Source organism: Caretta caretta, chromosome 1, assembly GCF_965140235.1.
Source record: "Caretta caretta isolate rCarCar2 chromosome 1, rCarCar1.hap1, whole genome shotgun sequence".
Lineage (NCBI taxonomy): Eukaryota > Metazoa > Chordata > Testudines > Cheloniidae > Caretta > Caretta caretta.
This window is the reverse complement of record NC_134206.1, coordinates 108,091,920-108,111,805: the sequence shown is the minus strand read 5'-3', so window position 1 is coordinate 108,111,805 and position 19,886 is coordinate 108,091,920. Positions and strand designations below refer to the sequence as shown.

General features: G+C 40.4%; 1 protein-coding gene across 13 annotated transcripts in view; it reads right to left on the bottom strand.

The window, feature by feature from the left end:
• MYO16 (myosin XVI) overlaps positions 1 to 19,886 on the bottom strand; it is a 602,174-nt gene that overhangs the window by 7,416 nt on the left and 574,872 nt on the right. The window lies entirely within an intron of this gene.

Sequence of the window (19,886 nt, the reverse complement as noted above, 5' to 3'; positions counted from 1 at the left end):
CAGATACTTGATTCTGTATTCAAAGATCAAGTGCTTTAATATTAGGGATAAGTTTTATTATCCATAAATAACAAAGAGGTTGAATCCTTGCTTTAAGTCTCAAGCTCAATGCAGCCTTAACTATAAACCCATGGCCAGTGCCTCCATAATAAACATAAATGTCTATTAAGCTCAATTTTGTTCATTTGCGTAATTCTGTTTTTTAAAATTCATTTAACAAAATTCAGGTTTTTTTGGGTCACTCTCTCTTTGGAAGAGTTCCGTTTTTGTTAAATAATTCACACAAGTATGTAAATCAATTTGTTGGTCATTTTTCACTGTACTGTTTTTTTCTATTGACTATTCACCTGAAGGTAAAAAGAGGCATTTAATGACATTTATGGAAATTAAAACAGACAAATAATTCTACATGCCCAAATAATAACAGCTCAGTACTCTGAAATGCAAATTTAATTTCAGTAATTTTTGTATGGGGCTAGTAAAGTACATTAATAAACACACATAACCATACAGAAACTGGCATTTTGCCACAGTGTAGTTTCTATGGTCAAAACTGAATGTAAACATGTGATCCATAGACATTTATATAAAGTAACTACAGCTTATTTTACTTCTGTAAATACATTACCGATTATGTTCATTTAATGACTTTATCTACCATGGTGTTCCTTTAAACTAACCATCAGCAGATTCTGGCCATTATCATAGTTTTGTTCTTCCTCCATGAGTATTTTTACATTATTAATAAAGTCAAACTCACATAATGGAAGTCACAAGGGGGATTAAATAGCAGAAGTATCTAATGGTGGCTTTTTTTCCTCCTTACATCTGATTAGTTTTTAAAGATACTCACAAAAAAAACTAAACATGTTTTATAGTAAGAAATTATAATTAACTTTTAAAAAGCTGAATTTCCCTGACAGACATTTCGTAGATTTAAAGCCAGAAGGGACCACTGCAATCATCTAGTCTGACCTCCTGTGTAACACAGGCCATAGGATTTCACTCAGTAATTCCTGCAGAAATTATTATTCCTAAAGGAATTATTCTCCCTACTATGTTAGTGATTACTAGTGAGCGGAATAACTTGTGGTTTAATCTTGCATGTCATGCCTCTCTCTCACAAGCACCTGTTTCCAACTCCTTCTCCTTAATCATCCTCCTTAGAGTATGTCAACATGGCAATTAGACACCTGCGGCTGGCCTATGCCAGCTGACTTACGTCCACACAGGGTTTGGACAAAGGGACTGTAATCAGGCTCAGGCTGCAGCCTGAGCTCTAAGACCCTCCCACCTTGCAGGGTCCCAGAGCCTGGGCTGTAGCCCAAGTCCAAACATCTACAAAGCAATTAAACAGCCCCTTAGCCTGAGCCCTGAGAACCCGAGTCAGCCGGTACAGCCAGCTATGGGTTTTTAATTGCAGCATAGACATACCCTTAGTGCCCTGAATCCCTCTCCAACTGCCAGATATGCCTGCAAACCTCATGTGTGTCCTGATCTGACTATATCCATACTGTAGTACCCTCCCGTCTGTTATCTATACTTGACCTCCTTTCAATTGTTCATGGTTCTTGGTTTCAAACTCCTTTCACCCCAGCTGCAGAGTTTTTTCACAATACCCCCAAAGAAGTATTCTCCTCCCAGCTGGAAAACACTCCTGTGAACTCTTTTCTCCAGACACATTTCCCAAAATCCTCCTCCAGCTGAGAAACCCTTCCGCTATCTACTTCTAGAAACACAATCTCAGCCTTAGCTGCGGAACCCACTACAACCTGTCCAAGAACTAGGTCTTGCCCTTCTTGCCCAGGTGGTTACTAACCTGGAAAATAGGAACCAAACTATGGGTTAAATAATTTAAAAAACTGCATTTAAAGTTAAACAGAAGTAAAAATACCCCTTCCCCCCCACCCCCACAAGATAACAAGGATATGTTAAAATCCCTGTTAAGTAAATCAATTCAATATGTTAATCTGGGTTTCACTGGGAACCCAGCATTGGTAATTTAAAATCACAGTGAGGAGCAGAGATCAGCTATGATAAATGAGTTTACATGCTTCAGCATTCCATTTCAAATAGAAATGTGCCACTGGGACCCAAGCTGAATCATACAATTCTCTTGTGAATTTTGGGACATGCATTTTTTAAATACTGTCCCCTTGGACTCAATAACTTGATATTGGATCTGCATCGGAGAAGTGATCTCAGTTAATCATTCCCACAAACTGTTGATGACTTTCAATGGTTTCACTGGAACAACATATTTTGTAATATACAAGATTCCTCATAATTTAAAATCATAAATGATAAATGTATTAATTGAAAAGGCATGAATAACTGCCAAATGCATGAGGCTGGATACTTACACTGGTATAAATCTGGAATAATTTTGGAAGGATCAGTGGAGTTATACCAGTTTAACTCCAATGTGAGAGGAGAATCAGGGGCATAATTAATATAGACTGTATTCACCTTCTTGTGAATGAGAGCAAAATCTGTCCCTTTATGTTTAAATTGCATGTTATTAAATCACATAAGAATGTTTTGCACCATGATTTTCATACACCAGACATACTAAGCTAGATTTCGAACAAATACTGTATAAATCACTATCACAGGAAGTCATAACATAGCTGGATATGGAAAAGCACTGAATAATCTTCTGAACAGTAACAAACTTTCTATTTATGCAGTCTAAAATAAGGATAACAACATGATATACTTCTGAGAATAAGTGATTGCTATAAGGAGCAGGAAGGAATACTACCACATATGAACGCCATTTCATATATGTCTGGGTGCATTATGGCAGGTTTCTCTTTCCTTTTAAGCACCAAGTATTGGTCACTTCTAGAGGCCAGTTCCAACACGGCAAATCCCATGTCCTGTCCTAAATTCAGAAAATAACTATTCTTCCCTGCTTCCAGCTGTTATTGTCCTTGGGTCTGATTCAACTCCCATCCAAGTTAATAAAATAAACTCTCTTGGACTTCAGTGAGTATTGGATCAGATCCTTTGTCACCAGTGAAATTCACAATTCAGTGTTCAAATATTATAATTTAATATCAATGAATGATCCAAATATTTTATTTTAAATACATTTGTATATATTTTTTAAAAGTGTACTTTTAAGTATAAATTGGTCTCTGACTAGTGAAAGCACACAATAAGATTGTTTGCTCAAAATGAATTTGGTCAGCTGTAATACTGGTGTCAAAAGTTTTCAGACAGGTGATGTTTCACAGGAACACAATTAGTAAAAATATAAATTTAAGACAAAGCCTCTCTACCAGTACAATTTTATGTCAAGTTGTATCTTATAACAATTTTACGCAATAAAGAATCTCTATTTGTTTTCTTACTGGTACTTTGGAAGTGTTAAAACTTTAATATGGAAGTACGTTTGTTCTTTTTCATACATAAAATATATTTGAGTAAATAGCTAGGTAGCTAGCTTGATTTATTTTGGAAAAAACATAATTTTGCTTCTGAAGAAAATGTGTTTGAATTTCTTTTTTCATCCTTTTCTGGATTGTATTGCTTTAATGTTAATCTCTCTGTCTCTCTGTAACTACTAGTCAGTTAATTCCTTCTGTACTGGGACTAAAATGAGTAGTGAAAGCATTCAGCATCATGAGGGATTAAACTCTACATTATTATTATAAAATTATAAAATAATTTTAATATGAATAATTTTCTTATTCTGGCTGTGTTCACTCCATGTCTGATCCTAAGAGGCTCTGCAATTCCACTGAATTTAGTGACAAAAGGATCTGATTTTTCAGTCATTTGTCTGTATACTTTCTGCATTACATCCATGATGGACAATAAAAATATAATCAATATAATCAAATTCACTTTTGATTCTAGTTGGCTTCACTTTCTTGTTCTCATTCATTAGCAGGAGCTCCCATGTTGCCTTAAATATTTTTTTGGAAAACTGGATAAAAAAGCACAAAATATATTGTTAACACAAGCATGCACACACACTTTTGGAAACAGGCACTGAGAAGCAATTTGCCTCAGAGAGAATGATAACACATATTGACAAAATGACCTCCTAGGATATAAAAGGGATGCATGCCCTGAACAAGTTGCAGCATATTCCCCTATATGCACCATGTCATGGCTCCCTCTCCTACTTCCTTTTGGGAACTGCATGTCCCCAAGGGAGGATGGATGGAGCAGTCTCTCTGCTTTTCTCTGAAACAAGGATATGCAATTCTTCCTGGCCCTTACATGGGCTGCAAAGAGTGGTAGGATGGAGAAGAAAGAAAAAAAACTTGGGCCCCGCTCCCCTACTCTACACATTTAAGCACAAGGTGCAATCTGGCTCAAAGTAAATACTCATAATTGTCACCTGCATATGTTCTTGCTCTTTCTGATTAACTTTATCTTCCACATCCCAGTCCCACATAAACCCTCTCCCTGCCCTATGACGCCCTTTACAAAGAACGTTCATAGTTTGGAATATAAACCACAATATCCAAGACACCAGAAGAAATGTTAACTATCCAAGTCATGGATATCATTTATCTTTTCACTCTAGAACGTTTATGTTACAGCTGGGGTGATACAGAGTTCATCTGTGACATGCGAGGATAACAGAAATTCAAGCCACTGAAAAGGTGGTGTTGCTTTTGACATATTTCCTCTTTATTTCTCAGGTAAAAGACTGTATGACTATGTGGGCCAGCCCACCATATAGTGTCAAGCAGGCCAGCTTGTAGCCTATGGGGATAGGTACTGTCTACTTATGGCATAGGTATAGGCTGTAAAGCAATGAGCATAGAGGCCACAGGCAATAGCTTAGCTAAACTAATCAAGGCATGAAGCCCCAGAAGCCTTAGCATAAGCAGCTAACCCAGCATAACCCTAGATCATAAAGAAATGGCAAGATAGAATGCTGTAATGATTAAACTGCTGACGGGTAACCACAAAATGCTAGTTTATACCAGCTTGAGATATTTTAAAATTAGGGACATCAGCAGATGTCCGACCACAAGAATACCATGGCAACTAATTGACGTCTATGCTATCTATGGGAGAAGGGTACCTGAGGGGAAGGAAATACAAAAAGAGACAAGGGGATGAAACCCCTACTGAATAATGCATTAAGCATAGTGGCAACAGTGTAACATTATAAAAGTTGTATGCCTGTGTGCCTTGGGAGATATAACTCTTGGGAGCTGCCAGGATGATGGTGATGAAGAAGAAGAGGATGATGATGAAAATAAGGATTAACACTTCAGGTACTTCTGTGATGAGTATATGGATAGTCAGATGCTCAGCCTGTCTTATTTCCATCTACCTTGCTGGGTTGGAGTGTTTGTAACTTTGCTAACACTGTTAATAAAACTATTACAAATATAGAAGGATTTCCTAAGTGTGAATTTTGCAACCGTGCATGCCGGGGTTCCCAACTGAACAATAATTCTAATAAGGCTGGGCCTGATTTTGGGATAAGAACCTTCCAAAGCTCAGAGTGTTAATTGGGAATTCTTAAGTAATCAATATAAATCATACACAATCAATAGATCAGGCAAAACGCGCCACTGATTTCAACGGAGTATCATTGAGGTTCTGGCTCTTATATAAAGGAACATAGTTTTCAAAAGGATAATTTTTTAGGGTGCTTTTTGTGCACCTATATTTTACACCTACAGTCTCATCCTGTAACCTAGATCATTTGACCCAGAGAGCTTCCATACAGAGTGAAAATCTTTTCAGTGGTCAAACAATGACACTGTGTTTTGGCCAAAAAAAAAAAAAAAAAGTGATTTGTAAATTCCAGGAATATTACAGCTGTGATAAGCCCACCAATAAAACCAGAAGATCCAAGTATATATTTATTTGTATAACTGCAAATAATGACTGCAAATTTATTTGTATTCCCTGACCAGGTACAAAGAATATCAGAAAGAGGGAAAGCATGTGACAATTACAAAAAAGTTGGGCCAAATTGTTCCTGACTCTTAGGGAAAAAATTGAGTTGATAATGGAGAATTATTACTTACTATGAGTTATAAGTATAAAAGCTAACATGCTCATTGAATTCAATGAAAATGAGTAGTTTGACTAGAAGTTATGTCTGGTGGCTGGACTTAAACCAAGATATTGTAAGAATGACTAGTCAATGTATACTCTGTAGTCACGAGCCAGTTCCATGAGGTACATATTCTTTCTTACCACAGCTCGTGAACTCTGGCCTACTGACAAAACGATGCTATGGTTGATGTGATATTCCCAAACAATTGAAACATGGATCCCCTGCAGTTTGTTGAGGTTTTGCTGTATGCAGCAACTTCTGTTGTCTCCCTGTCTGTGATTAGGCCCTCCTCCCTTCACATGGGGGGTCCTCTCAAATCCCAGCATGTTTCTCACGGTGAACCCAAACACCACTGCAATATACACTTCTTCTTCCAGGTTAAGGTCCTTTCTCAGCCACTTTCCTCAAAGCTGGATTTCTTTGATCCGAATATAAAATGGTCCTACGGGCCTCCGGCAGGTGGTCACCAAAATGTCAGAGTGTGGACATAATAGCAGATAAACAGTTTCCTTCTTGTTTCTGCTGGGGTAAAACTTATCCCAGCTAGAATATTTGTTTGGGTATGTAGTGATTTTTAAAAATGTCAGTAATGTGCTCATAGTTCATATTGCCCGGTTCTTGAGGGAAACATATTTTTCAGGACAACAACTGTCTTGTTTCTCAACCAGAGTAGGGTAAATGGATCATTTCCTGCTAATGACTTCAGTGTAAATGGCATAAAAACACTGCTACTTGTTTGTACATAAACTTAAAAATCCTTATCTCTTCAAAGTGGAATTCATTCATTTTTCCATTGCCATTTATTCATTTTTTAAAACCTTCTTTTTCTTCTTTTCTTTTTAACTGGATGCTTCTTCTTCCTTGCTACTTAATTGATCACCTCCATTTTGTTGTTTCAAAGGAACCCTTCAAAGGTATCCCAACTAAATGGACCCCATTTTCATTGCCATTTATTTTCTGGTTATGTCATCAAAAATCCAATCAGACACTTTAATTTAGCTACAATCCATAACCTGTGTGTCATCTTTGACTTGGATGTTTCTCTAAGTCCTCATATCCAGGCTATGTGTAAATCATGCTGATTCTTTCTTTATAACATCTCTCATCATCTCATGTCTCAGTTACTGGAATGGTTAGGAACCACAAGGAAAGGGATAGATAATAAGATAGAAAATATCATAATGCCACTATATAAATCCATGATAAACCCACACCTTAAATACTGTGTGCAGTTCTGGTCACCCCATCTCAAAAAAAGATATATTAGAATGGGAAAGGCAATAAAGGCAGAGAAGGGCAACAAAAATGACAAGGGGAATGGAACAACTTTCATATGAGGGGAGATTAGAAAGACTGGGACTGTTCAGTTTAGAAAAGAGATGCATAAGTGGGTATTTGATAGAGGTCTTTAAAATCATGAACATTGTGGAGATAGTGAATAGGGAAGTATTATTTACCCCTTCACATAACATACAAACTAGGGGTCACCTGATGAAATTCTAGGCAGCAGATTCAAAACAAATATAAGGAAGTACTTCTTCACACAGTGCATAATCAACCTGTGGAACTCATTGCCACAGAATGTTGTGAAGTCCAAAAGTATAAGTGGGTTCAAAAAAAGAAGTAGATAAGCTCATGAAGGATAACTCCATCAATGGCTATGAGCCAAGATAATCAGGGATGCAACACCATACTCTGAGTGTCCCTAAGCTTCTAACTGCGAGAAGCTGGGACTGGATGGCAGGGGACTTATCACTTAATAAATTGCCCTGTTCTGTTCATTTCCTCTAAAGCGTTTAGCACTGGCCACTGTTGGAAGATAGGATACTAGGCTAGTTGGACCATTGTTCTGACCAAATATGGCCATTTTTATGTCCTTCTCTCTGACTTTGACAAATCCAATCTTGCCCTGCTCATATCCATTCAGAATTCTGCTGCAAAGATCATTTTCCTAGCTTTGACTATATTACCCCCCTCTTTGAATTCCTGCACTGGCTCCCCCTTCTTCACTGCATCAAACTGCTTGTATTCACTTTCAAGGCGATTCCTTACCCTGCCTATCATCTCTCATTCACTGGATGCTCACCTCTGATCAGTTCATAATGCCTTCCTTCACTGCCCACTTATTAAATTTCCAAACAAGACCCTCTATGCTTTCTCCCATGCTGCTCCACACACTTGGGAGGAACTCCCCATCAGTGTCCACACAGCTACCTCATTAGCCACCTTTAAAGCCCTCCTCAAAACTCTTCTTTGCCTATAAACAGTTTGACAATAGTTAGGCTGCTGGTGCGCAGAGACCCTTACATACCATGCTGACAAATACTGTCTCAGTGTTTACTTGTACTTGTATCCATTTGCTGTCCCTTGTCTTATACTTAGATTGTAAGCTCCTTGGAGCAGGGACTGGTTTTTTTGCTCAGTGTTTGTACAGCACCTAGCACAAGGGGTACTAGCCCATGATTAGGACTCCTAGGCCCTACAGTAATTCAAATAAATTAATAATAAATAATAATAATAAGAAGAAGAATGACAAGAAGGAGAAGAGTACAAATAACAAGAAGGAGAAAAAGAGGAAGAAGAAATCATTCAAGTTTGCTTCCATTGTCTGTAATGCATTTCTATATAATGGACTGGAGCAAAAGCTTAGAATCAAACACTGAATTTTGGGTGTGGTTGTGTGGATGAGTGCCCTTTTCGACAACAACCATGGATTGAACCTGGAGCACTCCAGAGCTAAAACATAAGCTGGGACAGCTTGAGCTAAAGCTCTGTAACTGGCAACTGTAGCACCTCAAATCCTCTATGGATCAGCACAGAAGGGGCCCTCACTCTCACTAGTGGGTTACATTTACAACATATTTGGATTGAATTTTGCACTTTTGTCCATCTCTGCATATAGACACAGAGTGTAGCTAGTACTGCATGGATATATGAGGAGAGAAGAAGGAGGAAGTAGTTTTCATTACCTTCACGTCAGCACAACCACAATTCCACTTGCTGAACGTGAGGACAAGAAGAGTCAAGCACTGGAAGTGCAGAGCTTTCTCTGTTAAAGGATATACCAGTTGTTGCTTCCAGGGACTCCTGCTGGCAAGGAGACTCTCCATATCCTGCCCTCCCAAAGCCTCAACATGTGCTGTGGCTTAAATAGTCATGACATTTCCCATGATGTGTGTACACCATTGGTTCATATATAACATACTCTGCCTTATTTAACTCTCTGAAGTGTTTTGCGATATTTTTTTGTCTGAAAAGCCCGATAAGAAATAAAATTATTGTGTGTTATAACTCTTCATTTTTATCTGAGTGTGAGATTACAAAAAGATTTCTTTGCAGTTACTGTCAAAACAACAAACTTGAAAACAATTTATGGTATTTCTCGATTCAGATCAATGATACATAGGGTATTATATGTCATCTCTTGGATGTTGTATGTCTATAAAGGTGTTTGTGATTTTTTTATTACAGACCAGATTTGCTCGATTGCCACATTTTTCTTCAAAGATGATCAGAGTTTTCTGCCAGCTAATGGCTGAACTTGACAGACATTAATAATGAATTTTAGAGCCTTTCATTTAGAGCAGTGACAACAGGCTAAGGGTAACAACTCACAGCAGTATCCAGGATTAATTTTTTTTAACTTCTGAACATTCAACAAAAAGAAGTGATTGACAACAAATATTAAATCAAGTATGAACAAATAGGGCCCTGGAAACTATAATGAATATGCAGTTCTTTCTGAGAGGATAGACTGCTGAAAGCAATAAGATTTCACAAAATAAGAGCTATGGCTTAAGCTATAATGAAACAATAAATACATTCTTAACAAATGTGAAAATATGTTTTCCCATTTTTCATTGTCAGATGTTGGCTGCTTTTTTACTGCTATATGCCAAATAGTGCTGTGAGGTTTGTTTGTTTTTTAAATAGACGAGTAGGAGTGTAGATTCTCTAATTCAGAAATTGGTGAAAAAGCAGCCATCATTATTGGCCTCACTGTCTTGAACACTGGTGACAGAAGAACCAGACATTTCAGAAAGGGGTAATCCAAAATCTCGTGGTAGGATGTACACTTCCCAGACATTATTCTATGTAGCAGGCTGGTTGGCTACTAATAGCTGTTTTATTTAATGTATCATTATGGATCCAATACTGGAAACTGATAATTACCCTCAGCACTCACTGATGTCAAGTGAATCAATACTCAGGGCTTAAACCAATCTCCAAAAGAGGTTTCACAGGTCTTGGTGGCAATTCTTCTACTTTTCCCCTGCTATGGTGGAACACCCAAACTTTGTGGCACATTTCTAGGAGCCTCTGTGTTATGAGAGAATTGGATCTGACATAACTCGCAGCCAATCTGGCCTTGGCTTAGGCAAACAGAACAACGGCAGCTGTCGTGTGTTACTAACAAGGGCAGATTCATGAGGAGGAGGTGGTGGTGGGGGCGGGGGGAGGAATGTGAATAGCTGAGCTTGAGTCTGGGTGCCTGTGTTTGTAAGTTTCTTGCTCAAAGCTGCTTTGCCGATAAGTAGAAATTATGAGTTCTTTGTTGTTGCTAAGGAAACCCCAACCTATTAAAAGTTACTATGAGTGCTTTGTTTTGAGTTACCTATACAAGAGTTTAATGAGTGTGCACACTTTGGAGAAGTTTGGGAGAAGTCTGAGAGGATTTCCATGAGCTAGGAGACTGACATCTAACACCCCAGTAGCTAGGAGAAAGGCTGGCCACTGGACCGTGCTGCTGAATCACTAGATACTGCCTCAGACTGTGGGTACCTATATCTATCTGGGATGCTTCTAGACTATTGCTAGATTTTAATGTGTGCTTTAAACTCAATGAAAAAGGATTTTTAGGTAAAAGCACTCTTGGTGTACCAATCATTTATCAGACGGAGGTGCTGTGTCCCCCACTGATTTATTTCTTGACGCCGTCTGGAAAACAGGGACTAGTTACCATAGCTTTGGGTTCAGATAACCTGGGTAACAACTAGGTTGAGATTTAATTTGCATAGTTAGTCACATTATAAATATAAAAGGAGTACTTGTGGCACCTTAGAGACTAACCAATTTATTTGAGCATGAGCTTTCGTGAGCTACAGCTCACTTCATCAGATGCATACTGTGGAAACTGCAGAAGACATTATATACACAGAGACCATGAAACAATACCTCCTCCCACCCCACTCTCCTGCTGATCTAAAGTGATCATCAAGTTGGGCCACACACACACACACACAAACTCACTCTCCTGCTGGTAATAGCTCATCCAAAGTGACCACTCTCCCTACAATATGCATGATAATCAAGGTGGGCCATTTCCAGGACAAATCCAGGTTTTCTAACACCCCCCACACACACACACACACAAACTCACTCTCCTGCTGGCAATAGCTCATCCAAACTGACCACTCTCCTTACAATGTGCATGATAATCAAGGTGGGCCATTTCCAGCATAAATCCAAGTTTAACCAGAACGTCGGGGGCGGGGGGGGGGTAGAAAAAAACAAGGGGAAATAGGCTACCTTGCATAATGACTTAGCCACTCCCAGTCTCTATTTAAGCCTAAATTAATAGTATCCAATTTGCAAATGAATTCCAATTCAGCAGTTTCTCGTTGGAGTCTGGATTTGAAGTTTTTTTGTTGTAAGATAGCGACCTTCATGTCTGTGATTGCGTGACCAGAGAGATTGAAGTGTTCTCCGACTGGTTTATGAATGTTATAATTCTTGACATCTGATTTGTGTCCATTTATTCTTTTACGTAGAGACTGTCCAGTTTGACCAATGTACATGGCAGAGGAGCATTGCTGGCACATGATGGCATATATCACATTGGTGGATGTGCAGGTGAATGAGCCTCTGATAGTGTGGCTGATGTTATTAGGCCCTTTGATGGTGTCCCCTGAATAGATATGTAGGCGCAGTTGGCAATGGGCTTTGTTGCAAGGGCACGTTCCTGGGTTAGTGGTTCTGTTGTGTGACATGTGGTTGTTGGTGAGTATTTGCTTCAGGTTGGGGGGCTGTCTGTAGGCAAGGACTGGCCAGTCTCCCAAGATTTGTGAGAGTGTTGGGTCATCCTTCAGGATAGGTTGTAGATCCTTAATAATGTGTTGGAGGGGTTTTAGTTGGGGGCTGAAGGTGACAGCTAGTGGCGTTCTGTTATTTTCTTTGTTAGGCCTGTCCTGTAGTAGGTGACTTCTGGGAACTCTTCTGGCTCTATCAATCTGTTTCTTCACTTCCGCAGGTGGGTATTGTAGTTGTAAGAATGCTTGATAGAGATCTTGTAGGTGTTTGTCTCTGTCTGAGGGGTTGGAGCAAATGCGGTTGTATCGCAGAGCTTGGCTGTAGACGATGGATCGTGTGGTGTGGTCAGGGTGAAAGCTGGAGGCATGTAGGTAGGAATAGCGGTCAGTAGGTTTCCGGTATAGGGTGGTGTTTATGTGACCATCGTTTATTAGCACTGTAATGTCCAGGAAGTGGATCTCTTGTGTGGACTGGACCAGGCTGAGGTTGGTGGTGGGATGGAAATTGTTGAAATCATGGTGGAATTCCTCAAGGGCTTTTTTTCCATGGGTCCAGATGATGAAGATGTCATCAATATAGCGCAAGTAGAGTAGGGGCGTTAGGGGACAAGAACTGAGGTAGCCAGCCCTACGCTACCAGCACTCCCAGCTACCTTCGAGACACCACTGACTTCCTGAGGAAACTACAATCCATCGGTGATCTTCCTGATAACACCATCTTGGCCACTATGGATGTAGAAGCCCTCTACACCAACATTCCACACAAAGATGGACTACAAGCCATCAAGAACACTATCCCTGATAATGGGGGGTGGTGGTGTGAGAAAACCTGGATTTGTGCTGGAAATGGCCCACCTTGATTATCATGCACATTGTAGGGAGAGTGGTCACTTTGGATGAGCTATTACCAGCAGGAGAGTGAGTTTGTGTGTGTGTGTGTGGCCCAACTTGATGATCACTTTAGATAAGCTATTACCAGCAGGAGAGTGGGGTGGGAGGAGGTATTGTTTCATGGTCTCTGTGTATATAATGTCTTCTGCAGTTTCCACAGTATGCATCCGATGAAGTGAGCTGTAGCTCACGAAAGCTCATGCTCAAATAAATTGGTTAGTCTCTAAGGTGCCACAAGTACTCCTTTTCTTTTTGCGAATACAGACTAACACGGCTGTTACTCTGAAACCTGTCATTATAAATATATGCATCTTAGGTACATTATAAAATTCTTTCAAATCCCATTTGTCTTCCAGGGAGATATACCAAAAATACAAAGGCATGAATAAATAAAATAATGTACTCACCTCAGAGTTATGTGAAACATCTTACTGATTCGATTTCATTGTCTCTCTCCTCCAGTCTCCTTATTTTCTCGTTTATCTCTATATCATTTCCCTTTTCTGTCATTTTAATCTCCCCTTTGTTTTCTCTTCTTGATCTCTTTTTTATTATTCTTGCTCTGTCTCTCTTCCTCCTTTTCTTCTTTCCTAATCTTCTTATCCATATCCCCACATCTCTTCCCGCCTCTCTTCTTTGCCTTCCTTCTCAGTCTTTTTGTCCTTGCTACAAGCCACCTTGTTTGAATCATCCATTGTTTGGTTCCCAGCTTATCCCCACAGTTATTTCCCCACTGCTTTTGCCCTGCCCATCACTTTCCATCTGTTCTTTATCTCCAAGTTGTTCCCCTCATCTACTTTACAGACTGTCCATGCCGCTTTTTATGGAAACTTTTAGCCAGCCTGCTCTTTCCTCTCCACTGTGTCTCTTTCTCTTCATCTCCCAAGCCACAGATCAGGGTAGAAAATGGTAATAACAATTATATTAAAAATACAGACAAACAATTCACAATTGTATAGGGAAAAAAATCAGAAAGGCCAGCCCACCTTCATTTTAATGCAGGGTGCCTGGTAGTACTTGGCAAAACTTTCTGGATGAAACTTTTTTTGTTTTGTGTGTGCAGAAAAATGCAGATCTAGGTTGAATGAAACATTTTGTGACGTCGTGTCGATTTTGGCTAATTGTTTTGAATGAAGTGAAAGACATTCGGAAATATTAAAATGAACCATTTTGACATCATCAGAACTAAGTGTTTTGGTTTTCTGAGCTAGATTCACAGGGGAACTTAGGTATCATTCACGGAGCAGGAGGCAGCAGTGGACTCCTTATATCCAAAAACCCAGCCAACATTTTGTGGGGGGGACTCTCCTGTTGAAGCTCTCCCACTTTGAATGTTTGTTTCTTAGATTCCCTGTGCTTAATAATGTTAACTTTTCAATAACTGTGCTTTGGGATCAGTTCCTGGAATGTCACTAAACTGAAAAGAATACATAAATCTCACCTTGCACACCCTGATCATGATGCTGCTCTGTGCAGGGCTGGTCCCTCACAGAGCAGGCTGGTCCCTGATAACAGAGTATGTTATCGCAGAGGCAGCAGTATTTCCCATCTAAATAAGGCTGTAAGGTAACTGAGAAGAGGAAGCATCTTTTGGCTTTCTCCTCCATTTTGGAGAGCTTCTGTGCCCCTTGCCAAGGTGCCTAGAGTAGGATGGGAGCTCTATACCGTGGAGCCACACACCACTGAAAGGCCCAAAATATCTACCAAGAATTCACTTGAAAAGGAGAATAGGTTAAGATAAAAGAAATTTTGAGTTAAGTCTGAGAAAGGAAGAGATTCCAGTGCTCTGTCTCAAAACAGCAGTGACTGGAGATTGCATGTTGAAGCTGCCAAGAGGCAGAACAAATTAGGTTTTTTCCCAGAAGGAAATTAGGGGTTTACCTAGAAGGGAGAGGCAGATCTCTCTTCTGTGACTGACAGATCTGATCCCGTCTTCTGACGAGCTTGAGCACAGGAAAACTTTTGTTGGAATGGCAGACTTGGACATAATGAAAAAAATCATTTTCTTCAAGAGTAGCTTTACTGTACAGCTTTAGTTTATATTTTGAAAGCTTATCTTTGCAACAGAATGGGCTAGAAAGCTTTTCTATTAAATAAAAGATTAGACTAAATGGAATCTTGAATCCCCAATTAGGGAAAAAATCCTCATCGTTGTGCATTAACACATATTTTTTTAAAAGATGTAGTATCTGAGTAGATTCACCCACATGGAACACCTTCTCACCAGTCTGTTACTGGCCTCTCCTTTGGACCACTGATCCTCAGATCTATGACACCCAATCCAGCCCACCATATTGTTTAGGGATGCAAGAAGGATGAGATTAATGCTACCGCACCAGACCCAGTTTAAAGGCATGAGCCATTTGTTTTTATCTGGCATCCACTTGCTATGTATATATTCTACTGAACCTGGAAACTTATGACCATGCAGTCACAGAACTGTAAAAGGGCAGTAAAGGTAACTAGTACTGTAAAGTAAAGTAATTAGTGCTGGCTGAAAAAAGGTAAGTATGTTTTGTGAGGTTTTTTTAAAGAAATATTTTTCATTTCTTTTGAAGAAAATTCATTTTTGATAAAACATTTTGAAACAAAATTTCACTTTGAAATTCATTTTCTTTTGGTGAAATTCATTTTCTTTCCACTCTCCTATTTTTAAATTTTCTCCCTCTTTTCCAGTGTGTGTGAGAGAGAGAGAAAGTGGGATTTTTCTGACAATTCTTAAATGTGAAATGGCCTGTCAAAATTTTTCATTTTAAATTTTTGACAAAATCCAAAATATTTGGATGAAAATGAAATTATTGTCAAAACCCTATTGTTCAATTAAAACAGTTTTTGTCAAAAATTGTCAACCAGCACTAGGGATAATCATCTGAGTAACTGATTTTAATTCTATGGGATATTTGGTGCTAATTCTGAATTATATGAAAACTTCATTATTATTTAAAATTAAAAGCCTCTGGTGTTTTACATGTTATGCTCCTGTAAAAGGACTTGAAATTTGCTCTTTAATGTGTGTATATGTGTGTTTTTGTTGCACTGAGTGTAGAATGTACCATGAGCCACATTACTATAACTTCATCTGTGATATATCAGAGTCATGAGATTGTGTGACATAAGTGAAATTAACTCTTCTCACCTCTAGAAGCAATTCTCAGTACGAGATTTAAAAAAGCGTAAGTATAAAAAGACCCCGCAGGCTAATGAATCAGTTTCCTTTAGCTGAAGTGACAGAGCATCTGCCAAGACTCTGTTTCAGTCCCATGTATGCCTCTTCTTATATAGCAATTAGGATCTTTACAGATCTATGCAACAATCTTTGTCTGATTACATGTCTGTAAAAGAATTGCTGTTAAGTGATAAAGTGAGGCTAATGAAGTGAAGCATGGTAAAATGACTTACCCTAGGCTCTCATATTGCTAATGTCACCAGCAGTGTGCTAAGAAATGCCAATTGTAATTAAAACAAATCATTGTCAAATACATTTCATAGCATACTCATAATGAGGAATGCTTTTCACAATGTGAATTTTCTCATCTCTCTGCTGAGAAAAATGAACACAGATTTCTTTCAGGAGTTCTTTTCTTGGTAGCAAAACTGTAGCGACATTTTGGGATGCAGGTATTCATTAGAGCAGATTCTATTGGAAAAGCATAAAATGCAAGCCCACTTTCTGTGGTAGAGGTAAGATATCTTCATCTTTCTGAAGTTGTATTGAAGATTGCACTTGTAGGTATGAGTTTTGAGAACATGAAATGGAATTTATTTTGGAGACAAGACTTCGGTGAGTGTGTTCAAGTTTATGATATTTGGGTGGCAAGGCATTTGTGTTTGGTGTGGATGTAAACATTGCGTTAACCGGTGAGTTCCTTGATTTTTAGTGTTTTTGTTTATAGGAAGTGCACTTCAGCAACATTACCTTACATTCCTTAACCACTTTACATGAAGTAGCATAAATTAAACAATAATTTCAAAGTGACCACGGTGCAACATTTACTCTCCTTTTGTAACAACTGATATTTACAGTGATTTCTGTACTGTTACATGAACAAATAACAAAGCTTTTACAAAGAGATGGCCTAGTGTGCAGGGGTCGACGCTGCTCTAAAAATGATATCTGTGTTCATTACAAGTATATGCCCTTGTGAATTTATCTTACATAAATCTTCAGGAATGCCAACTAAGGAATGGGAAAGAGAGAAGTAAAATCTGGAGTAACCACTCAAGAATTTACTTCCTGTTGACAAATCAGCATATATGGTTTCTGGAGATATTCTGCTGTAAGAAGAAAGTTTTCTTCTGATTTTTTAAAAAAGATAAGAATCTTGATTTCGGTTATCTCTTTTCTTTTTTGGAGTTGGTTATACCTGTAAGGCACAGACTTCTGCTGTAGGCAATGTGGCGGATACTGCAATCTTTGGCCCAGATCTGCAAAGGTATTTCTGTGCCTAAATCCCACTGGAATTAAGGGGAGTTAGGTGCCTAAATACCTTTGAGAATCTGTGGCTTTGTTCCTCAAGCAACTACAATACATTGTGAAGCTCTGGAGATTGTGGCTACTGCACAACCTTATTATAGGGTGCAAGGTATGTGGCCACCTGTACCAGAGCAACTCTGGTGGTTGCTCAGGGCGGGGGAGGATAGGGCCTAAGCAACACTTTTGGAGAGGCTAATGTTGTTTTTGAGTGCCAGCATGCCACAGTTTTTGCGCTCTGAGACTAAATACTGCGATTGCCAGAGCCTTTGCACGGGGAATAGAAAAGAATGAGGATCTTTAGACCACCCAGATTGCATATCTATGTAGGGCCTGGCAGAACCTGTTGTTTTTCAAGACTGACTGTGATACTAAGAGTGAAATCCTGGCCCCCAGGGGCAGCGGGTAAATTAGGCCAGGAGAGGCTTGCCCTCCCCTGGCGCTGCCACCGGACCCCTGGTTGCGGGATTTGGGGGGGGGGGGGCAGTTTTTGCTTTATTATGCCCCATGCAGGTTCCAGGGTGGCTGAGGAGGCAGTATGTGCTATTCAACTTCCTGGGTTCATCAGTAGTCTCTCTAGACTACAGGGAGGTTACTGATGGACCCAGGAAGCTGAGTAGCACTGCCTCAGTGGCCCTGGAACCTGCATAGGGCATATCAAAAACTTCTTCGGACCACAGTGAGATGGGCAACCGCATGTGAGGAGGGACAGGCCAAAGCCTTTAGGAAGGAGAAGAGAGCAAGGGGTGTTGTTGCCCGGTGGAGCCCATGGTGTGGTGTAAGCCAGACATAGCAGTGTCATGCCTTGTCCTGCCCCGCCCCATTCCTTGCCACTATAGTGATGAGTATCCCCGCCTGTCACGCGGGAGACAGGACTTCGATTCCCCAATGGGGAAGGCGATGCCTTCTGAATGGGGAGAAAGAAATGCTTTGCCCGGCCAGCACATTCCTCACCTCCTCCTTCTATGGCAACTTCTGTTCACACCCCACAGTGCTGATTTTCACCCCCAAAGCGACAAATAGCCAGCAAGGCCACCCCTGCCTGCATGCCCTAGCGAAAGCCTCTACATCGCCTTCTGCCACTGGGCCCAGCTTCAAGGTCTGCACGTTGGGGCACGTTTCAGCGTCACAAAGGGAAATACTCTGGCCAAGGGCATGAGGACAATTGCTCAGCCAAATGGGGTGGCAGCTGGTCAAGGGGCGAGGAAGAGAGAAAAGCAGACAGGCAGTAGGCTGGCCTCCTGTCTTTTTTCCTTTTGTTATGATTTTTACTGTGACAGTAAGGGGGAGACTTGAGAAATACCAATGGCTGACGGTGAGGTTGGTGGCTACCCTGAGAGCACAGAACTGAGCATTTCCCACTCTGTTGCTATGTTATCCGGCAGCTGGCTGTGATCATATAGTGTAGGGATTGGCACTCTTTGGCCTGCGGCCCACCAGGGTAAGCCTCCTGGTGAGCTGGGCCTGTTTGTTTACCTGTCGTGTCCGCAGGTTCGGCTGATCACAGCTCCCAATGGCTGCGGTTCACCGTTCCAGGCCAATGAGGGCTGCGGGAAGGGTGGCCAGCACATCCCTCGGCCCGCACCACTTCCTGCAGCCCCCATTGGCCTGGAACGGTGAACTGCATCCAGTGGGAGCTGTGATCAGCCAAACCTGCAGATACAACAGGAAAACAAACCAGCCTGGCCCGCCAGGGGGCTTACACTGGCGGCAGTGGGCCAAATGGCCGCGGCTCATTGGCTGGGTCGGTGGCAGGGGGGGAGAAGGTTCGGGGCTTCGGCTGGCCCAAAACTCTTCTGACCAAGGGCGGGGGGGCACTCAGGCCTCTGGCCAGCGCGGGGGTCCTTCGAGCAAGTGGGGATTCGTGGCTTTAGCTGCAGGGGAGGGGCAGGTGGTCTTAGGGCTCTGGATTGTGGGGTGGGCAGGGGAAGAGGCAGAGCTGGGGGCTAGCCTCTCCTAGGGGGGCTCCACCTGCCAGCCATGCTGGGCCCATTGAACTCATGGACAAAACTCCCATTGACTGTAGAGCCAGGATTTCACATAGTTGTTTTGGATTGCCAAAAATAAAAAACAAACTAACAATAAAAATCTTATACATTTAGAGAAAGCATATCCCTTACCTTTTAGTACAACATTTTGAAAATTGCATCGTCTAATCAGATCTTACTAATGAGGAAACTCCTCTCTGCTCTAACATATATTCCCCTTGGACTTCATTTGGCAGTTACAGCAAGATTTTTACAGTCTCAGATAAAACATGGCTCACAATTCTATTTTTTTTTTAAAAGACAGGATGAAACATATGAGGCTTACAAATGGAAATACTAATTCTATCTGTTAAGTAAGGTAAAAATAATGGCTTGAAGGCCTAATGCCTGAATAGAATTGAATAACTGGAATGCAAAGTGTTTCGGGTTTTGTATAAAATACTGAAGAAAATAATGAAGAA